Genomic DNA, 7,735 nt, shown 5'->3' on the forward strand with positions numbered 1-7,735 from the left:
TCACTAAACTCAAAGAATCTATTTCTATTATGACCCTCTTACCTTTTTAAGAAATAATACTACAATGCTTCCTAAGTTGCTGAAGATTCTACCTAAATATTAGTAGTATTACCCACCCCTGCAGCTCTTGCATAAATTAAATCCCCTTGTGAATTTCTTAGGCAAAATCCATATTAACTTTGTCTTGGGTTACCTCTTGATGCTTTATCTGTATTGCATTTCATCTTTTGCATTCCAAGGGGTCTCCGTACCACGCTATGATAGTGTAGTTTTGGCTTGTACCTCCTCAACCTTCTAGTTATATTTAACCATTGGGTTGACTCCAAATATATCCAAGGGTATAACCTTTTCACTAGATTTTAATCATATCTTGCACTTGCATCACCATCCTATTGAAGATTGAGTTCCCTTCATGTTTCAGATTATTTCTCCCCATCCATAAAGCCCACATGATTATAGTTGTCATAGCCCTCAAAACTCCTTGCAATTGTGGTGAGCTTTTTTATTTCTACCATGCAATGATTAAAATGTTACAAATGCATCCCTTCCATATGTAAACCTGCAAAACCAGCAAACTGCTTTCATAGTCAATAGGCTATGGAGGTTTTTAGAAATAAATATGTCATTGTTTCCTCCGCTTTCTTCTCATAACATCAATATTTTGATACATACTACCTGAATTTTCATTCTCTCTAGATTATCATCAGTTAGGACTCCTTTTCTATACACTCCATAGAAAAAGAATCACTTTAAAAGTCAAACCCTTATTCCATATATAATAAAAAATTAGTTATGATCTCCTTCTTTTTCCTCATTATCTGCCATGCAGATTTTACCGTAACATTTCCTTGTAAACTGCTCACCCACAAAGTTATATCATTTTCATGTTTTCTGTTAGGAGGAATTATGTTATACTTAACATACTCCATTTCTGTAGACATGTATTCAAATAGTTTTCCTCATCCCATATTTCCTATATGACAAAGTCCATAAATTCAATTTCTTCTTCCCTATCTCCACTTTCAGTATAATAAAGAGCCCGAAATCTTTTCTAGTTATCAAACAAACATCTTGATGTTCTTACTTTTATCTTCTACTAGATATGATGCTCTACCTCATCCCTCACCCCAATCATTTCCTAAACACATATGATGAACCCCATCCAGTAGCTATAACTGGATTATATTTCTTGCAGTACTTGTCTATATGTATCCACTTAATAGTGATGATGTTGAAGTCCTAAAATTCCACAATAGCTTTGCAAATAAAGTTGTTGATACATAATGTAATGATCTGAAATCCAAACCTCTCTCTTTTCGTAGGGTAACATATAATGTCCCAAGACACCTAATGTTTATTGTTGGCCCCATTAACATTTCCCCCAAAATATCTAGCTAGCAGTTTATGTAAATGAGTTATGAAACTGGTTGGAGGGTTCAACACTGATAGTATGTACATTGACTGTAAGCCATGTTCTGTTAAAACATGCCTTCCACCAAATGTAAGAAACTTATTTTTCCACAGAACCACTCTTTTTGCTACTTTTCTGATCAAATCTTCAAAGTGACCTTTATTCTTTTGTCCATATAATATAGGAAATTCTAGATAGATGAATGGAGATCTACCTTGTTTGACCCCAGTAATCCTTTTTATTTTATAACATACCTCTACTGTCACCTTTTCATGCCGATAGCACATACTTTTGTCAATATTTATAATTTGACCAGAGTTAACCTTATATCTTCTTAGTACCTTCATCATCATCCTCATCACTTGGGTTGTTTTGAACAAAAAAGTACAGTATCATCTACATAAGATAAATGATTAATTTTGGGACTCCATTTTGGAAGCCCAAAACCTTCAAAGTTAGTTTGTTTAAATAAATCATTTTAGTTTCTCGCCAAGACCTTAACTACAATAATAAAGAAAGTAGGTGAGAGAGGCTCTTCTTGTTTAATCCCTCTTGATGATTGGAAGAAACCATAAGACTTTCCATTCATGAGGATTGAATACCAGTTGTTACTAATCAGTCTTACTATCATGTCACCCATTCTTTCTGAGAAGCCAAACTTCCTAATAACTTGAATAAGATACTCTAAGAGATTATGTCATAGACCTTTGACATATCTAACTTCATAGACACATTATGTAGTCTGTTTCTCGTGTTAATATCCCTTATGATATCTTGATATAATAGAACTTTTTTACTTATACTCCTCTCTTTAACAAACCCGAGTGATGATACTCATCCTTTTGACAATCTTCAACTGATTAACTGATATAATCCGTGGCAACATTATTGAGATTCTCTCATGTATAAGTCTTGATATGATCTTGTCAGAAAACGTGCTCAAACTGATTGTCCTATAATCCCAATAGCTCTTTACTACCTCCTAATTTGGAATTTGGACCAAGTTTGTGTGTCTTATGTATCTTGGTAGTTCAAAATCACTGAAAAGGCCCTCTTTATGTTCCATGTTTCATCTTCAAAGATTTCCTAACAATAATGATATAAATGGCCTTAGTATCCATCTTGTCCACTCGCACAAACTTCATTTAAGTTAAAAACCACATGCTTCACCTCCTCTTTTGTAGGCATCCTCTCTATTTCGTTATTCTCATCTTTTGTGATCTTTTTTGGGATATATTGAACCATTGAAAAGTCTACTGTATCTTGTGTTTCTTTAAACTGATCCCTGGAAACATTTATTGCTTCCTTTCGCCTTTTTTCTTCCTAAAATCTTCTTCCATGTTCACATATCTCTTTGACCCTGCATTAGCCTTGCTAAGTTCAGTCCTGCTGACTTCTGTAGGTACTACTTCAAATTGCACCTTCTTTCCTTTAATCACATCCTCCAATGTTGCAATTTTTTTAAAGATGTCCCAGAATGTCTTTTTGCTCCACTACACGAGTACTTTTTTGAGCTACCTCAATTTTGTATGAGAAGTGGTAAAAGGGGAATTTTCAACCTGATTCCTCCGATTGTCCTATAAAACCTTCTTAAATTCTAAACTTGAAAGACATGTTGATTGCTCCCTGATCAGAGTTACACTTACATGTAGTGGTGTGTGATATGATTCCTGCCTTATCAAATGGTGGACCTCACTTTCTAGTGCAAGATTCATAAAAATGTTATTTCCAAAGACCCTATCAAGTCTTTCAAAGATGCAATATTTTAATACTTCCATTCCACCAAGTATATCTACTACCCATGAATTTCAGGTCATTCATAGCGCAGTTATTAATACATTGAACTAATTCATGTGTCTAAAAAAAAGACCCTATTAGGCCTCTTAATTTCTCAGTGCCATCTACTAGTGTGTTGAAGCCCTCCCCCCCCCCCCCCAACTATACAAGGTACACTCTGGTTTTCCACAAATTCCATATCCTCCCATAACTCTAATCTATGTATCACACTACATCTCGGATAGACTGATCTAAGTGCAAATATAAATTGTGTGCCTTGTAATTTGTAATTCATCGTGAGCTATTTGATGGTATGTGTATAACCTTCCTCCTCCTAGTCTTCCTCCCAGAAAGTCTAAATCTTAGCCGAGCAATTCACCTTAGAATTTGGTAACCTCAGCTTTGTGCTATGATTTTCCAGTTCAAAAGGGACTTTGAAAAGACTAGTATTGTAATATAGGAGTAGTAATGTCTTCTGCTCAAGTCGATTACTCGCTCAAAAGCATTTTGAGTTTTAACTGACTTGATATTCCAAAAAGGGCTTTATCTATTATTGATATGATGACAATGAAGACCCTATCCTGCTCCATGTCTTTGTTATTGATGGTTGATTCCCCTTAGATCCTCTTTTGTTTCTTCCTTTCTATATCTCTATATGACTTGGTGATCAGTCCCTATTTCTTCATATACTATCTATATTTTCATCCATGTTGTTTTTCTCCTCTTTATCTTGGTAGCTCCCCTTCCAATCCATGTGATTTTTATCCTCAATTCAGTGCCCTTATTTGTTCAACTTGATGTTGGATCTTTTTTCCTTGTTGATTCTCTAGTGAGTTATTTGTACTCCTCAATGTCCCTATTTCATTTGAGTATTTTTCCTTGATCAAGTTTTTACCCTCATTTGATCCTTCTCTTGATTGATTTTCCTCCAGGATATTGTGTTCCTGTCTCACTTGATTATCTTCGTTTTCCCCCCACAGTTATCCATTTATTTGTTTCCTTCCTCTTTTTTATCACTATTTATCCCACTTTCACTATGTGACTTTTGTTGTTATTCCTCACATTGGTCGACATATTTTCTGTAATTTTCATTCATTATTCATCTTTCCATTTGTTTTATCCCACTCACTTCCCCTTCTTCCTTTTCTTTATTTTCCCCCAAAGCTTTGTACATGATATGTGTTTGAGCATTTCCACCCACTTCTCCACTATTTTTCCTATCTTCTTCCCTACTTGCACATTTCTTCTATTAGGGAAATCTCCCATTAAATCCATTCCTACCTTGAACGTTGCACAGGTAGGTCTTGTTTTATTTTGGGTTGCCATGTCAACTTGTAAGCCCACATCCGATGCCAATGAGAAAATTGGTTCCTTCTAAAGAAATTGGGAGGGAGCGGTGAGAACGCTATTAACGCAATTACAATTGATGTTTCCTACTCTGGATTAGACATTGGATCCCACTTAATGGTTAATATGACCAATAGTTATGCGTGATGTAGAACTATGGTCTTTACAATAGAGTTACATAATATTCCAAATATTTAGTCCTTATTAGAACATAATTATTACTTCTTAAGCTGATGTTTGCATCCCCTTTCTTCTTGCTTTGGTATTTCAAATTATTGGTTTCGTCATGCCTAGTATCCCCTTTATGCTCCACCATTTTTTCTTTCCCTTTAAATCTTCTTTCCAGTTCTTCCTTCTTTTCCCCTGCCTACTTTCCACGATTACCTTCCTCCTATTCTCCAGGGTATAACTCCGGCTGAATGTTAAAAATTCATTTTCATTATGTCCTTGTAGCTTGCATGTTTTGCAGTATTTTGGTACGTAGTCGTATTTAATTGCCACCCAGTTCTCCACTACTTTACTTGTCCTCTTCCTTACTCCCACACTGAGTCTATTAGGGAAATCCCCCCTTAAAATTCATTTCTACCTTGACTCCTGCACAACTAGGTCTTTTTTTTTGGGTTGCCATGTAAAATTGTAAAGGTTTTCCCACAGCCAATGCCAATGAGAAAATTGTTTCCTTCCCAAAGAAATTAGGAGGGAGCGTTGGGAATGCTATTCACACAATCACAATTAATGTTTCTTCCTCCGAATCAAACATTGAATCCCATTTCACGGTTTCATAGGATATGACCAATAATTATGTGTGATGTAGAACTATGGTCTTTACAGTAGTAACATAATCTTCCAATAGTGTAGTCTTATTAGAACATACCTATTACTTCCTAAGTGATGTTTACATCCCCTTTCAGTTTACATTGTTTTGATATTAATTTCCATAACTCCTGAATCTCCATCCACCATAGGAAAATGTTCCTACCATTCTTCATTGATGATCATATATTCTACCTCCTTTTCTTCCCACACTATCCTTGATTCTCCATGGAGATGTGCCACTTGTTTCATTGGAATAAGGCTGTGTTTTGAGTTCCTTTGTTTAGTGGTATTGGAGTAAGTGATATTCGATGGATGCCCTAAATTATTAATAACTCCTTTTAAGTGTTGGAGTAAGTTCCAATGGTGGAGGCTGCCCCCACAGCCGCCGCGGTCATAATTCGACGAATCTAGGCAAAGTTTAGGGTATTTTTGAAAGAATTCATGAACAATTTGATTTATTTACTGTATTCTCCCTCTTTTTTTTTCTTCTTTTTTAATTTGTTTTTGCTTCATACTTCTATACAATAAAAAATATTATATTATGCAAGAAATCATATAATTAATACTCAAAAGACAATTGAATGTACTAAACTATAGAATAAATAATGGATAAAATATATACTTTTTATTTTACATCATGACATAACTTTAGTCATTCAATGACCTAATTTCGCTAGACATAAATTTTGAAAAAAAATTCAAGCTCAACATAAGTTTGGATAGAAACCAAATTATGTCTTTTACAACATAACTTGTAGGTTCTAAAATTGAAGTTTTGTCTTTATCGACATAAATGTTGTATGAACTAAGGTAATCCCTTTTTTCAGCATAACTCGTGAAATCTGAATTGAATTTTTGCCTCAGTCGAAATAGTTTCTATAGAAATTAAGTGGCATAGCTTATTATAACTTTTAAGAATTAACTGAAATTATAAATTTATGCCGAGCAAAAGTTAGGTGTGCAAATGAGCCAACACAAATATATGTTCTAATGTTAGTAAAAATGCTTCTAAAATTTATTAGTCAAACAAAAACTTTTACACTTTATTAATACCGACTTGGCTATTTTATGAGTTGTAATTTGTGCTACATAATTTGTACTTCATAAACACGTTTAGTAAAATATCAAAATTATGTGTACAAAATTCAGGCCGACGAATGGTTAAGACATTGAATACTTAATTGAATTCCTTTAATTTTATATGTAATTCACCACATACACATTATAGTCTAGGAAGCTTTCTTGTTTGAAATTGGAACAGATACGAACTTATTTGAAATTTAGTTTGAGATGTTGCTTCCAACTCTACTTTGTGATAGGAGTGATCTTATCCCTTAAATAACTGTAAGTACACTGGTCAATGTTGACCCAAATTTTGCAGACAATCGCACAAACGCGTTAAGATCTTCCTCATGCAAACTAGAAGATTGTTGGTGAGCTTAATGTTTTCTACCATGGAAACTCGGATGTCTTTCTTAATAATCCATTCGTTATTTCATTTATTTTGAGAATTAGTCAGAAAACATACATCTTATGTAGTTTTCAACATTTTAGAAAGAAAAAAATTCATAAATAAATATTAATATTGGATACGGTTCTCTTTGCATGTAATTTATTTTAGCATTTCCAAATATAACAAAAGAACGATTTCAGTGTTCAATTTTTAAGCATATTTCCAATTTTCAAATGTTAAGTTTATCTCTTTTCAAAAAATATACATGAAATAGCAGAGAATTATGACAAAAAAAATAAGCCTAAAAGGTCTGCTCGATCAATATTTAACTATCAAAGTCTATTATGATTCTTTCCGAAAATGAACGATAATAATATCAACCATTCCACAAATGTTAAATGTAAAAAATCAGCCCCACTTCGCACAATATATACATACATATATATACACACATGCATATATATACATATATATACATATATATATATATACATAATACATATATATACATATATGTATATAAATATTATTATTTCGTAATGGTATTATGTATTTGATACATTAATATTTTTTAATTTAAAGAGTTTCAAAACCGAAAAAATTGTTCAGGGATGAAATTTTCATAGAATTTGAAAGAACTCACTTGTTAAAACGTCATTCATGAACTTGAGGTCATGATTAATGATCTCGATTACTGAAATAAAATGGACGTTAATAACCTATTGCATGGGTGAAAATTATACATGTTTAGAGGTCTAGAGCTTAGAATAATTGTGGATATCATTAGAAAAACAATGTTGATGATAAATTTTAAGATGATAAAGTACCTCTTGAACCAATTACGCGTAAGAGAACACTTACATCTAGAACTCTTCACAATTTTATGATGCAATTAGAAAATATAACACCGAAAATTTTGGATGAATAAGAAA

General features: G+C 33.3%; 1 protein-coding gene across 1 annotated transcript in view; it reads left to right on the forward strand.

The window, feature by feature from the left end:
- LOC101259478 (uncharacterized) overlaps positions 1-6,750 on the forward strand; it is a 51,875-nt gene extending 45,125 nt beyond the window's left edge. Inside the window, exon 10 of the mRNA XM_026030242.2 lies at positions 6,732-6,750. The gene's annotated coding sequence lies outside the window, so the exon portion shown is untranslated. The remainder of the gene's footprint in view (positions 1-6,731) is intronic.
- Positions 6,751-7,735: the final 985 nt, after the last annotated feature.

Source organism: Solanum lycopersicum, chromosome 1 (genome assembly GCF_036512215.1).
Source record: "Solanum lycopersicum chromosome 1, SLM_r2.1".
Taxonomy (NCBI): domain Eukaryota; kingdom Viridiplantae; phylum Streptophyta; class Magnoliopsida; order Solanales; family Solanaceae; genus Solanum; species Solanum lycopersicum.